General features: G+C 44.9%; 1 protein-coding gene and 1 non-coding gene across 3 annotated transcripts in view; one reads left to right on the top strand and one right to left on the bottom strand.

Annotated features, from left to right (window-relative positions):
• Nucleotides 1–15,978, bottom strand: part of LOC126252873 (sodium-coupled monocarboxylate transporter 1) — a 360,467-nt gene that overhangs the window by 312,299 nt on the left and 32,190 nt on the right. Inside the window, exon 2 of one of the 2 annotated variants that reach the window (XM_049953829.1) lies at nucleotides 3,199–3,273. The exons of the other annotated variant lie outside the window; for it this stretch is intronic. The gene's annotated coding sequence lies outside the window, so the exon portion shown is untranslated. The remainder of the gene's footprint in view (nucleotides 1–3,198; nucleotides 3,274–15,978) is intronic. 2 annotated transcript variants of the gene reach the window in all.
• Trnat-agu (transfer RNA threonine (anticodon AGU)) lies at nucleotides 7,611–7,682 on the top strand. The gene has a single exon. It is a non-coding gene; the product is annotated as a tRNA-Thr (tRNA).

Below are 15,978 nucleotides of genomic sequence, written 5' to 3'. Positions count from 1 at the left end.
TGCTGAAGCCATAAAACCTGAAGCTATGAAAGAAAGTCATTTCGTCGGATGAGTTTTGTTGTCCACTGTTTCCAACTTCTGATCGAGTTTACGTCCCCAGAATGAAACATGGCGGGGGTTTGGTGATGATTTGGGCATCCATATAATGTTATTCCATGGGCTCCATGGGTATTGTACAAATCGAATTCGTGAAAAGGATTATGTGACCATTTGGCTGAACAAATCGATCCCACGGTACAATGTTTATTCCCCAATCGTGTATGATTTATCGCATCTCTCCTGGCCATCGCAATCACCATATCTCAATTATTGAGCCTTTGTGGTCTACTTTGGAGAGAAGGGCGTGTGACTGCTATCCACATCCGTCAACGTGACCTGAACTTTGCAGTATTTTGCAGGAAGAATGGTACAAGATTACCTTAAAAATCATAGAGGATCTGTATTTATCTATAAGCTGATTCGAGTGCCAAAGATTTTCCTTCACCGTATTAAGCATGTTTATGTGTTGTGTCTTTGGTGTTTCCAAATTTTTTCCTCCCGTTGTATAAAGGATGTATCATAATTCAAAAGTGGCTCTGAGCACTATGGGACTTAACTTCTGAGGTCATCGGTCCCCTATAACTTAGTACTTAAACCTAACTAACCTAAGGACATCACACACATCCATGCCCGAGGCAGGATTCGAACCTGCGACCGTAGCGGTCGCGCGGTTCCAGACTGTAGCGCCTAGAACCACTCGGCCACCCTGGCCGGCTATCATAATTAATGGTGTAAACGAAGACAGTTGAAAGTACACTGTACTATAAGAAAGTAAGTCATAGGACGGGATCTAAAATGTATACGTTACGAGCTGTGAGCCCTTCGTTCACCTTCGATACTTGAAATAAAATCTCTTCTACTGAATAAGTGCTCATAACTCTCAACGCATGCGTTTTAAAACCAATGTTTATTGCTCCTGGCATCGTGTACTTTCAACTGTTTGCGTTTACGGCATTACCTACGGCATAGTGAAGCGTATCAACGTTAGTCCACTAGACGGAGGACCTACCCAGATAAAAGATTCTAATTATTTTGACGTGTACAAACAGGAGGCCCCTAGCATACTACAACTCATATCATCAAGAAATCTGCCACTAGTAGGAACGTTAGGAATCAAATTTAAACTGAAAATCTTACTGTGTTGGTGATTATAAATAGACAAGGCTACAATGTTTTGTCTTGGCAAAGAAGTCGAGTACTGGATGTTAACAAGGACATTAACAATGCAAGAACTTTGTGAAAAGCCACAAATCAGAGCGTTTCTCGATAAGGTTGAAGACACTGACACGACACGGCGGAGAGCGCCTTGTCAGGAGGCAGAAGGTGGGCATAGCGTGTGAAACACTACACGGAGCTACAGAACCAGCCGGGAGCTGCTGAAAAGCGCACTCGCAGACACCGACTCGCCAGCCCTTCTCCTCTGAGACTTCAATCCACAATGTGAGAGCACCGTGCAAGGAAATTTATAACCTTGGTTTGCTGGGCATCTTGCAGAAAAACCACACCACACACACACACACACACACACACACACACACACACACACGCACACCGTAATCGCTAGCTTCATCACACAACTAAAGATGACCAGCGTCAGAAGTTATCGATAGTGAGTATTAATTTTCAGCGTGAGAGCAAGCAGCATTAACTCTATTCCTCTGTTGCTTGACCAGATAGAGAGCAGGATTCCAAGCAGAATTTAAGCAAAAGCCTCCGTCTCTACTTATAAGACCACTTGCTAATTTCATCGCATCCGCTTCCTTTATAAAACTTCCGCATTAACTGAGGTGCATGCTAGAAAAATTTGGAAATTTGTGGTAAGGTCTTATGGGTCCAAACTGCTGAGGTCATCGGTCCCTAAGCGTACACACTACTTAATCTAACTTAAACTAACTTACGCTATGGACAACACACACACACACACACACCCATGCGCGAGGGAGGACTCGAACCTTCGACGGGGGGGAGCCGCACGGACCGTGACAAGGCGCCTCTGACCTCGCGGCTGCATGATAGAACCTGTGTGTTATATTCCATAGGATGACAGGCGCCAAGACTATATTTTGCAGTAGAAGATTTGCTCGGTTTTTAAGTCTGTGATGCTTATGTTCAGTATAACGGTCCTGGTGCTCTGATCAAAACGTGATGTGCCACAACTGCAAGGGATACGGTAAAGACATGCCTTACGCAGAATCACCTCCACAGACCCTTAAAGAGCCCTGATCTCAGATGATAGTCGAAAAATACACTTCACACTGTGTTTCTGCAAAATACTATCAACCGTGTCGGTTTAAGGCAAAAAGTCCTTACACTTTAGTGCCACTTCGTTATTTTCATCACTCAGACGATTCACGGTTGATCGATAGCGAAACGAGCGTCTGATCTGCCCTTGACTATAACAATTCTGGCAAAAGATGACTTCGAGGTGGGCTACGCTGTTGACAGACTTTCAGGATCTGAGATGACGTGGTCCTCAACGAACCGAGGTACAAAAGTACTCTTTCACGCTGACCCGGGTCGTGACAACTACTAGCCAGAATATACAAATCAATGTGTTGGCTTCCTACCACGGTTCGGTAGTTTTGATACAGTACATAAATCACGTAGTAAGTGGCAGGATTGCCGGTTTCATTGGTAGGGAAAGAAAGGTGAATGATTATGTATGAGAGAAACTGGGATCCGACGACTTCTCTTTGTTTGTTTTGTCTTTTGTTTTGAACATAATTTGAAATGCACATCGTTCATTGTTAGCCCATTGCGTATTTTATATCCCTACAGAACATTAACTGCATTTTATACGAAATAAAAATTAGTTGATCGCGTAACTTCTGCGCATTTATTTAACCAAAGCAATTGCTTTTGATGTAAGTACAGTTTGCAAGCACAAACATAAGAAGTCTATACAATCATTGCTATTATTTTGCACTCGGCATAATGTTCATCACTATGATGAAAGACAAAAGTTTTCTGTTATTCTTGACAGGTTCTTAAGTTATTTATGAATAACAGTAATATGTCTTGTGTAAGCTTGACGAAGCATTGAAGCAATGTTTGATATGTCTTCGTATAGCCATCGTTGGTCAGTGTAAGAGTAAGTGGAAGGCGAGTGCACAACTAATGGTAGAGTAAAGAATTCGGATGTTGTAGATGAGTACTGACCTGTCTGGGGACGACTCTGGGAGGACCCCGCAAGTGATGACGTGACAGAGCCGGAACTGGTCGAGAGGCCAAATCCTTGAAGGTAAAGAAGAAGAATAAAAAGAACTGAAATAAATGTAGAACATCTTAAGCAATTATTAGTACCTTTCAACTGATGAAGAAATAAATGTGTTAAAAAAAGACAGATTGTCTTAAACTTTTCGTCTGCCATGCATCAAACCTTCATTGTAACTGCTAGACAAGAATGTATGCCCTTCACTCGTTAACGCTAACACAAAGGGTTTTATAGGGGAAATAGTGAGTAAAATAAAAGCAGAATCAGTCTTTCACTCTGTAGCAGAAGTTACGCTGTTTCGAAATTTGTACACAATTTAATGCTGTTTGCTCGACTTGATAAGAACATCGCCCGCGAAAGGTCTGAGTCCGATTCCGAGTGTCGGTTCACTTCACACTCTTAGTATCTGAATCAGGTTCAAATGGTTCAAATGGCTCTGAGCACTATGGGACTCAACTGCTGAGGTTATTAGTCCTCTAGAACTTAGAACTAGTTAAACCTAACTAACCTAAGGACATCACACACATCCATGCCCGAGGCAGGATTTGAACCTGCGACCGTAGCGGTCCTGCGGTTCCAGACTGCAGCGCCTTTAACCGCACGGCCACGTCGGCCGGCTATCTGAATCAGGACAAAAACTGAAGTATTTTAATGCACGTTCGACGAACACATCGAGTGTCACAAATGTCATGTTGTTTAAAATGGCTGTAGATGCCGAATATTACTCCACTACGGTTGAATGAGTGCCGAGTAGCTATTGAGCGCCGTCCGTCTCCGTAGCGCAGCGGTAGTGTTACAGCCCACCATGCAGGGGGCCCGGGTTGTGTGTTCTTCATCATTATTTTCATTGTCACTGACACGCAAGTCGCCGGAGTGGTGTTAACTAAAGAAACTTGCAATACAACGGCCGAACCCCGAGGGGGATATCCCGACCAGTAAATGCCATACGTTAATTTCATTTCATTGTGCGCCCTCCAGTGAATCAGAGCTAGGAGGTAACCGTCGCAGATTTAAGTTTAGCAATGAAATACGTTCTCCTAGAATTTATAAACATATAGCCAAGTGCAGCCTTCACTGACAAGATAAACTAAAGGCATACAAAGGTAGTAATCAATGAATCCAAAAATCAACAAAAATAAATATAAAAGAAACCGCCCCAGAATTTTTAAGAGCTGAATTCATGTGAGGAAAATCCTAACAGGGAGAGCTGAAGACATGAGGCAGCAATACAGATAACAACAGCGGGTGCTTGCCGTTGCGAATGAACATGTACGTGCGTGTCCCGACGCGTACGAACCCCGATAGGGTTGCGGCGTTACAACTTCACGGATAGAGAACTGTCGCATAAGGTTAAAAGACAATCAGCTAAACTTGCTACATTTCCGTAAGATTCAGTGTGTGTATTAGACAAGTTACGTGATGGGTATAGAAGGCGACTAGGACGTTTGGTTCCTTGTTTAGGCAGGCGTGTGTCCCGGTCAAGTGGTACAGCAGTAAAATTAGTTGTGTATTACGTCACAGATTCCCACCACTTGCACGATCTTTAATGCGTTAAAATAGTAGGTACGTCCCACTAGAGTGCCAAACGACATTTTGCTCTTCTCTTACAGACGGAACAATAACGTTTGCCGTATAGTGTATAGATAACGACACTCCGTAATCGTCTCTTTTTCTGTTTAAAAGTTAGTCTTGAACCGGCCTGTGAAGATGCGAGTGACGGCGAGCAGCAGGGGTCGTCTCGACAGACTGACGACGGAGGAGGTTAGCTGGTCCCAGTGGACGAAGACTGTCAGTGCTTTTTGGTCAATAAGAATGATACTTACAGAATAAAAAATTGCTTCAGTTTCCAGGACCGAAACGATCGGTTTCGAAGCCTAAAGCCCGGTCCACACGCAACGATCTGTCTGCGCAGACATCGGCGCAGATGTCTGTACATGCAAAAGATCGCTGCAAATGTGGTGTGTTCACACGACACAAACCCCAATCTACTACTCGCCCGCCATCTGTCGGTGTAGAAAAGAAATCAGTAGCAAGCGACTACGCTCCCCGTAAACGTCAAAAATTTAATTCAGTTATTTTGAAATATAGAAATGGAGGAAGTTCTGTTGTGGTCTGTGTTCGCAACTTGTGTTGCAAAAAACATTCAGACCAACCGCAGGAAACAGAGAAAGCGGTCAAAATGGTGTAGACAGTGGCTGCTAAAGCGAAAGCAGTTTTCTCACGTACAATTACTGCGAGAGTTGCAGAGCGAACCTGTTTTGTTTTACATTATCTCGTGTTCCATTTCCTGGCACATTGAGACTCCTCCAATTTCATCTTCAATTGTACTCCTGCTTGGTCTTGGCGTTTCTTGATCACTAAGAAAGCCAAGCAGATCAAAATACCATAACGTTGGCTGGTACACTTGATCTACTCTTACACCAGATCTTCTAGATTTCTGAACTTTGGATAACTCTTTTCGGTAAACGGTTCACTGACCGACTTAATTTACTTGACTTGCCTTCATGAACTCATCCTTCAGGACAGCGTAAATACCTTCACATGTGTTGGGTATTATTTATTTTACTCAACGCTTATTTCGATATTGCAGTTGAAAATTCCAAATCCTTTTAGCTCCTTCCTATCGCTAGGAATCTTAATGTTACTGCCAGCCGTTCATGAGGAGAAATAGCCCTTCTCATACAAGTATTTTTTCTGATAATATGAGGGGTTACAAGCTTTAAGAGATAATTATAAGTTTCGACATCCATCCGCAAATAATTTCCCCAGTTCGCAACGATTTTTTTTTTATTATTACCGTTTCTCTGTTTGCCGAGGCGTCAACTGCCCGAAATTTTTCAATTACAGCATTGTATGCTGCTGTCTTTTTGTCTCGGTCACTATATTCTTTACTTTTAATCTTCCACGAACATGGATGGTTTCTATATATTTCAATGAATTCACTTACAAACTCTCGAGAACACTGACTAGTATCAGCCATTTTAATGCCCTGTGCGCACAAATACAAACACTAGACTGAGCAAACAGCTGTTTCGCGCCAGATTTGCGGCGATCTCCTGTCCACACGCTCCAACTCGTCTGCGCAGATGTGGTTTGAACCCACAGATTTGAGAGGTTTCGCTCAAACCTCCAACTCCAACTTCCAGGTTTGCACACACCTCAGGTTGGTGCAAATCTTCTGTCCACACGCAACGATCTGTCTGCGCAGATGTGATGTGCGCAGACAGATCGTTGCGTGTGGACGGGGCTTAAGGCTTTATCTTCAGGTGCAACCAACTGCGAACCTGGGTGTCTATTAGCGAACAAGTACTGTGTGGTTGGTCTGCAAAATGAAAGATAAAGTGGTGTACTCACATAAGGTGGGCGGGGGAGGGGGGGGGGGGGTCATGCCCATATCAAACAATGGGACTCGAAAAAAGAGGCTATCATAGAGGGAGGAATGTGGACAGAAATGAACTCAGTAATACTGCGTAGGACCAGGGTCCAAGACCGAGAGGGTGGCGCAGCGGTTAGCACACTGGATTCTCATTCGGAAGGACGGCGGTTCAAACCCGCGTCCAGCCATCCTGATTTAGGTTTTGCTTGATTTCCCTAAATTGCTTCAGGCAATTGCTGGGATGGTTTCTTTGAAAGGGCACGGCCGACGTCTTTCCCAATCCTTCCCCAATCCGATGGGTCCGATGATCTCACTGTTTGGTCCTCTCCCCCAAATCAAACAAACAACCAAACAAACAACCAGCTACCACGGCGCCCTGGAAGTGACTAGTGCAGACGGTACAGAAGGCAGCTTACCGCGGCGGAACCGACTGACGTAGGAGGCAATGAGTTGGGACCGTAGTATATGCCTGCAAAAGAGCAGAAAAGAGGACTGACTGGTTCCTTCGCTTGCATAAATGTGGTTCACAAGGTCGATACAAAATAGAACTACAAAGATAAGAATAAATGTAACAATACGTAAACATGAGTGTTCGACAAAACTGCCTAAAAGCCAACATGACAGATTGTATCAGAGTAAAACTGGGGGGGGGGGCATGGATGATATATAAAAATGTCTAAAAATTGAGCAGTAAGACAATAAAAAACGAATGAGCTTTTTATTACGTGTTTCATGTGGTTTAAAATATTCAATGCTTTGTGTTTCAATTTTCATGAAAATTGAAATGTTGCAAGTGATTTTCGTACCAGATGACGTCTTACGGCCGAAGCCGGTGGTACTAATAATGTCTAGTTAATCCAGTTTAGTGTCCTGAGTTTTTTGAAACATGTACTGCTGAAAATTTCCTGAAGAAAACCCATGGATTTGGATTGAGGAGGGAGGCGATATACGGTAGTCTGTTTAGTTGTGCAAAGCCACTGTGCCAGGGTGACGTAGTGGTTAGCACATCTGCCTAGTGAGCAGGAGACCTGGGTTCGAATCCCGGCCTTGGTACAAATTTTCATTCGTCCCTTCAGTCTGAATATATACACGTCTTAATGAGTTGACGATGATAGCATTTTATATTGTGTAAATCGTCCAATAATTCTATGAAATACGGCACATCTTATTTTTTGTTGCCCCTGGAAACAACAAAATGGTGGGAATTTGAGGAGATGGGACCTGGATAAACTGAAAGAACCAGAGGTTGTAGAGAGCTTCAGGGAGACCATTAGGGAACGATTGACAAGACTAGGGGAAAGAAATACAGTAGAAGAAGAATGGGTAGCTTTGAGAGACGAAATAGTGAAGGTAGCAGAGGATCAAGTGTGTAAAAAGACGAGGGCTAGTAGAAATCCTTGGGTAACAGAAGATATATTGAAGTTAATTGATTAAAGGAGAAAAAAATGCAGTAAATGAAGCAGGCAAAAAGGAATACAAACGTCTCAAAAATGAGATCGAAAGGAAGTGCAAAATGGCTGAGCAGGGATTGCTAGAGGACAAATGTAAGGATGTAGAGGCTTATCTCACTAGGGGTAAGATAGATACTGCCTACAGGATAATTAAAGAGACCTTTGGAGAAAAGAGAACCACTTGTATGAATATCAAGAGCTCAGATGGAAACCCAGTTCTAAGCAAAGAAGGGAAAGCAGAAAGGTGGAAGGAGTATATAGAGGGTCTATACAATGGCGATGGTCTTGATTACAGAAATGGAAGAGAATGTAGATGAAGATGAAATAGGAGATATGACACTGCGTGAAGAGTTTGACAGAGCGCTGAAAGATCTAAGTCGAAATAAGGTCTCAGGAGTAGACAGCATTCCATTAGAACTACTGACAGCCTTGGGAGAGCCAGTGAGCAAGATGTATGAGACAGGTGAAATACCCTCAGACTTCAAGAAGAATATAATAATTCCAATCCCAAAGAAAGCAGGTGTCCAAAAAAATTGTTCAAATGGCTCTGAGCACTATGGGACTTAACTTCTGAGGTCATCAGTCCCCTAGAACTTAGAACTACTTAAACCTAACTAACCTAAGGACGTCACACACATCCATGCCCGAGGCAGGATTCGAACCTGCGGCCGTAGCAGCAGCGCGGTTCCGGACTGAAACGCCTAGAACCGCTCGGTCACAGCGGCCGGCTAATGGAAAACAAACAGACGCATTAAGTCGACACTGTCGGCAATATGAAAGACGTGATGAGCGGCCTTTGTTAGGGATGACTCCAGATAAACACTGTAAAAACGAAACTGAAAATATCTGCCGAAGCACTAGAGAAAATGCGCCTGACAACTCTTAGGTGAATGGTTCAAATGGCTCTGAGCACTACGGGACTTGACTTCTGAGGTCATCAGTCCCCTAGAACTTAGAACTACGTAAACCTAACTAATCTAAGGACATCACACACATCCATACCCGAGGCAGGATTCTAACCTGCGACCGTAGCAGGAGCGCGGTTCCGGACTGTAGCGCCTAGAACCGCTCGGCCACATCGGCCGGCTGCGGACGTTGCATCTGAAATTAATGGCTACACTTTCTTGTGGAACTGACTGTGTATCCGGGACATATCGACGATGAGCATGTCACAGAAGTCATACTGTCGATCGCTTAAGAGACAACTGCTAACAATTTTCAGAAACTTCATAAAAATTCCAAAGAGTGTGTCGTATGAAATTGTCAGTTCTTTGTGAAAATAAAGGCAATATATTTCCAGTACGATTTCAGGTGTTTGCTGGCATTTTACAACGCTAGACAAAGAAATGTTTCAGGACACGTGATTTCTATGATTCAGACTTTAATAACGTATCCACGCACAGCGAATTCACTTACCCAATGCTGCACGCCAAGTACTACCCCGTCTAAAAAAGAATTTCTCTGGTTAAGTCTTCAGGGGTTAGGTATATGCGACGTTCTGGGCTGTGGTCGCGTTGGGCTTATAACTGCTCTCATAAATCAGTTGCTACAGACCAAAGATCAAAGGACCGTAGGAGAGTATCACATTTCCAGTAGAATAATGATTAGTAAAGTTATCAGGTGTTCGACGCAGTTTAATGACAACCACTTTTCATTTTTGGGCATTTTCAAGGATTAAAATTCAGAGCTAAAGGATATCAGTGATAAGATTCGCTGATGATATATTTACCCTCAGTGAATCTGGAGAAGAATTACAGCACCTGTCGGATGGAATGAACAGGCTAATTAGCACAGAATGTCGGTTGAGAACAAACAGGAAAAAGCCACAGGTAATTAGATGGAGCAGAAATGGGAACATCGTGAAACTTTGCATCAAAATTGTTGATCAGGAAATAGACGAAGATCTACTATCTTAAAAGAAACATTACCCGTGACGGACAAGGAGGACACAAAAGGCAGCCTGCCATAGGCGAAGATTGCGTACCTGATCATGAGTTATCTACTGGTATCCTTAATTTGAGGAAGAAATTTCTGAGAATGTAGGTTCAGAGCACAGCGTTGTACCGTAGCGAATCGTCTACAGTGGGAAAACCGGAACAGAGAAGAATAGAGGCATATGAGATGTGGTGCTACAAACTAATGTTGAAAATTAAGTGGACTGTTAAGATAGAGAATAAACAGTTTCTCCGCAGAACCGGGAACAAAGGAACATACGGAAAACACCGACAAGAAGAAGGGACACTATGATAAGACGTCTGTTACGTCATCTGGGAATAACGTCTGCGTTACCAGAGGGAACTGTAGAGGAAAAAAAAATCTGTAGGGGAAGATAAAAACTATGGGGGGGGGGGGGGGGACAGAGATCTGAATACACCCAACAAATAACTGAGGGCGAAGACTGACGACTCAAAAAAAAAGCACTTTCAAGGGAAATCTGGTAACTGGCTCTGTGTTCTTTCAAAGGTCAGACTACCTTGACGAGTGTCCTGTGCAGAGCGCTGGCGGCGGAAACAGACAAAACTGGGGAGATTACGTCCGCGCTAGCGTGTCGCCCTACGGTGTCGCCATATTACGTCACTCACCGCACGAGGCGCGCTCCTCGCGAAGATCTCGTTCGAGCCGAATTTGCGAAAGCGAGTCACTGCATTAGCGGTAAGGAATTCCCCCGCCAAGGAGAAAACCGCAGCTGCCTAATCGCACCGATTTCGCTAAAAAGTTTCGAAGTACACCTCACTGTTAGATCTTGTCCTAGTTTCTGAGCCATACCTACTGTCCAGACAGTGAGCAGAACAACAATGAAGGGATGTATAGTGCCGCCGTTATAAGACAACTTTACGCCCAGCAACTTTTCTTTGCAAAGCGCGAGCGCGGAATCGTACAGTCTCGGTTGGATGACAGACGGAAAACCTTCTACTGTTAGTTAGTGCAGTGAATGAAAAAGATTTTGGTTCAACCGTGACAGTTTAAATCATAAGTAACTGTAATCAGCCACTTTAGTTAATGCTACATACACTCCTGGAAATTGAAATAAGAACACCGTGAATTCATTGTCCCAGGAAGGGGAAACTTTATTGACACATTCCTGGGGTCAGATACATCACATGATCACACTGACAGAACCACAGGCACATAGACACAGGCAACAGAGCATGCACAATGTCGGCACTAGTACAGTGTATATCCACCTTTCGCAGCAATGCAGGCTGCTATTCTCCCATGGAGACGATCGTAGAGATGCTGGATGTAGTCCTGTGGAACGGCTTGCCATGCCATTTCCACCTGGCGCCTCAGTTGGACCAGCGTTCGTGCTGGACGTGCAGACCGCGTGAGACGACGCTTCATCCAGTCCCAAACATGCTCAATGGGGGACAGATCCGGAGATCTTGCTGGCCAGGGTAGTTGACTTACACCTTCTAGAGCACGTTGGGTGGCACGGGATACATGCGGACGTGCATTGTCCTGTTGGAACAGCAAGTTCCCTTGCCGGTCTAGGAATGGTAGAACGATGGGTTCGATGACGGTTTGGATGTACCGTGCACTATTCAGTGTCCCCTCGACGATCACCAGTGGTGTACGGCCAGTGTAGGAGATCGCTCCCCATACCATGATGCCGGGTGTTGGCCCTGTGTGCCTCGGTCGTATGCAGTCCTGATTGTGGCGCCCACCTGCACGGCGCCAAACACGCATACGACCATCATTAGCACCAAGGCAGAAGCGACTCTCATCGCTGAAGACGACACGTCTCCATTCGTCCCTCCATTCACGCCTGTCGCGACACCACTGGAGGCGGGCTGCACGATGTTGGGGCGTGAGCGGAAGACGGCCTAACGGTGTGCGGGACCGTAGCCCAGCTTCATGGAGACGGTTGCGAATGGTCCTCGCCGATACCCCAGGAGCAACAGTGTCCCTAATTTGCTGGGAAGTGGCGGTGCGGTCCCCTACGGCACTGCGTAGGATCCTACGGTCTTGGCGTGCATCCGTGCGTCGCTGCGGTCCGGTCCCAGGTCGACGGGCACGTGCACCTTCCGCCGACCACTGGCGACAACATCGATGTACTGTGGAGACCTCACGCCCCACGTGTTGAGCAATTCGGCGGTACGTCCACCCGGCCTCCCGCATGCCCACTATACGCCCTCGCTCAAAGTCCGTCAACTGCACATACGGTTCACGTCCACGCTGTCGCGGCATGCTACCAGTGTTAAAGACTGCGATGGAGCTCCGTATGCCACGGCAAACTGGCTGACACTGACGGCGGCGGTGCACAAATGCTGCGCAGCTAGCGCCATTCGACGGCCAACACCGCGGTTCCTGGTGTGTCCGCTGTGCCGTGCGTGTGATCATTGCTTGTACAGCCCTCTCGCAGTGTCCGGAGCAAGTATGGTGGGTCTGACACACCGGTGTCAATGTGTTCTTTTTTCCATTTCCAGGAGTGTATTTCGTAGGGTCGCACTTAGATCACCTAGTGGATTTTCACTGATCATCCGGAACGTTATGACCACGACCTGTCCAGGCGACAGCAGATTCACCTGCCGAGGAATAACAGCCAATCAGATACATACAATGCATGTAGTATCAGTGAATGTGGTGTTCGTGTGTAGGACGGGGTACGCGCGATCTATCTGAGTTTGACCCAGGGCAGATTGTGATGGCTCGGAGGCAAGGCACGAGCATTTCGGAGACTGCAACACTTGTCGGGTGTTCGAGGAGTTCTGTGGTGAGTCTCTACAACACATGGAAAAACAGAGGTAAAACCACGTCCAGGCGTCGTGGGGTTGGGCGTCCACCCTCATTACAGAGGCTGGGCAGTCTTGTAAAACAGGACAGGCGGCGAAATGAGAAGGAACTGACGTCAGACATCAATGCAGAGCAGAGTAAAAATGTGTCTGAAGACACAGTGCACTGAACACTCCTAACGACGGGGCCACCGCAGCCGACGATCCATGCATACGCCAATGTTAACACCACGACATCGACAACTACGACTGAAATGGGTACGTAATCATCTAATCATTGGCACTGGACGTTGGCGCAGTGGCAGAGCGCTGCACGGTCTGATGAATCCCGATACCTCCTCCATCACGCCAATGGGAGGGCGCTAATCCGTCGTCTTCCAGGCAAACAGCTACTTGACACCTGTATTGCGAACGGAGACGAGCTGGCTCCATTAGACACTGGGTAACATTCATGTAGACATCCACGGGTCTACTGGAGCTCGTCCTAGGCACCATGATGGCCAAGAAGTGTTCTACGCTGGCTACAGACCTCTTACACCCCTTCACGATCATCAGATTTCAAGACAGTAGTGACATTTTTCCAACAAGATAGTGCGCCATGTCACAAGGCCGGGAGTGTAATGGAGTGGTTCAAGGAACAGATTGGCTAGTTCCAACTGGTGTGCTGGCCGCCCAACTCGCCAGATATGAACCCAATGGAGTGCATCAGGGATGTGATTGAACGTGGCGTCAGAGATTGTCGCGCCTTCCCCGGAATTTACGGAAATTACGTGACTTGTGTGTGCACATGTGGTGCCAGCTCCCTCCAGCGACCTGCTATGGCCTCACTGCTTCCATGTTACAACGCGTCGCCGCTGTTATCTGTGTCAGCGCTGGACATACCGCCTATTCGGCAGGTGGTCATGATGTTCTGACCGATCAGTGTATTGAACATTTATGTCACCACAGCCTTTCTGCCTCCTGACTCACTTTGTTACTTTCGAGGGCTGCTTCTCTCTTCTTGTCTACAGGGAGCAACCTGGTGATTTCGTTGTATATTATTTCATCGATTTTGGTAAAGGTTGCTAATTCCTTTTTTCATTTTAATGTCAAGGGTGATGGTCGAAATCAGTGTTAGACTGGCAACGAGTTGCTCCAGGTTTTCCCAGTCGAGTGGGAGTTGAAGGCAGTGTTTTAAGCATTTGGTGAATGGTGACCCCACAAAGATAACAATCGAAAACGCACGAAAACAGTACGTCGAAAACGAACACAGATAAGTTTACAAGAAGAAGCAAATGACTTACACGTAATAGTACGAAGTACAGAGACAACTGATAACGTTGCTGCAGGGAAGACGGAAGAATAATTAAGATTTGTCACGCCTTCCACCATTCCCATGCCTCGCCCAGACTCTGATGGTGAAGCTACTGGAACAGCATCTTGGACTGAAAATGGTTGAGATAGGAAATCTAAGTGGATCCATCCCAGCATTTGCCCGGAGCGGTTTATAAAAAGCACAGAATATCTAAATCTGGATGGCCGGACAGAGATCTGTCCTCCCGAACGCCAGTCCATCATCTTAGGTACTTCACGCAGCAACTCACTCGTTGAAGATGTTAGTTCACTGATTAATATATAAATTAATTGCAAAATAAGTAAAAAAAAGGGGCACCAGTTCCACAACAAACGGAATGAGAGCTACGAATACAGTAATAAAGAAGCAAATATCATCAAACAACAGTTACTCTTAAAAAGTGAAAGTAGTTGGAAACAATAAACGTTTTTAACACCGAGGCAGTCCTCGATTCAGAGGAAGTACTACTCAGTGGAAGGCTTAATGCCCATAATTTAGGCACCACCCGAAGCAAAGGAGCTCTATGCAACCTAATGCACATGTGAATCATCGTCTTCAAGCCAAGAAAAATAATAGCAGCATGCCACGAAATCAAAGAAATAATAAACGAAATCAACAAGCTATTTCTTGTACGCACTTTCATACATGACGTAGGGAACGGAAGGGCAACAGAGCTGTGTTTACGCTCGTTTTAAAAGGATTCTCCGAAAATTTTAGTGTGAACTTAAAAAATTAACTAGTTACAGATACGACAATTTGGCCTATATGGTTATGTTTAGTTAACTAATATTAGTTCCCATGATTAGAGTGGAAATAAGCTGCCGAAAATGCATACCGTTACAATGATATCTAGCTGTAGCCATCTTATTGTGACATCAAAAATTATGAAAGTGGATCTCATTTACACGTCGTCGCGTCTTTTCCACGCGGCTGGAAACTATTTTTTGTGTTTTTTACCATTGGCTCAATATCTATGCTAAGCAGGCTGTCCATTTCATTTAGCATATTATTGTTCATACGAATTATTTTCAGCTGTAACGATAGTGTCGTATTCGATATTGGAAGTATTGTAAAATGCACATTTTTACTAGTATAGGAATGATAAGGCATCTATGATTCTGCTATTATCGTTGCGTAAAACCGGCTTCGAGACCACGCATGTCGATGTCAACTGTCGCTGTTGTAGAACAATGAATAATCATGAACTATATTTTCACCTTATTTTTTATTCAACGTCAGCAACAAAGCCTTTAGAGATAGAACACTAGCTAAGTTTCACACGAAGGAGAAAACCTAAGAGTAGGATATAAGACTAAGTTATCTAAGGGGTTATCGCTACATTTGATTAGCAGCATGGCCACCTCAAGGGTTTCCTACGCGTAAAAATGCGAAAAAATGAGCTACAAGTGACAACATAAAATGCAGCTGCAACGTTCAGAATGCAATCGACAAAGCGTAGTACTGCGGAAGATATAAACGTTTTATGCCAACTGACGTTGAGCGAAAGTCAGAATTTCACGTAATATTAGTTTTCTTCACTGCGTTTCCCTACGTAAAACATCTATTTGAAGTTATAAGAATGACATTTATTCAGAGTACGCTTTGCAAAGATGGAACCTTCTATTTTCAGTCGCCAACACATTTCTTGTTCAGTCAGTCTAGTAGTTATAGGCCCTACGTTATTGACCTACATATAATTTGCGACAGAAATTGCAAAAATGGCTCAAATGGCTCTGAGCGCTATGGGACTCATCTGTGGTCATAAGTCCCCTAGAACTTAGAACTACTTAAACCTAACTAACCTAAGGACATCACACACATCCATGCCCGAG

This window comes from Schistocerca nitens, chromosome 4 (genome assembly GCF_023898315.1).
Source record: "Schistocerca nitens isolate TAMUIC-IGC-003100 chromosome 4, iqSchNite1.1, whole genome shotgun sequence".
Lineage (NCBI taxonomy): Eukaryota > Metazoa > Arthropoda > Insecta > Orthoptera > Acrididae > Schistocerca > Schistocerca nitens.
Note: the sequence above shows the minus strand (reverse complement) of the source record. Positions and strands in the feature narration are given on the sequence as shown.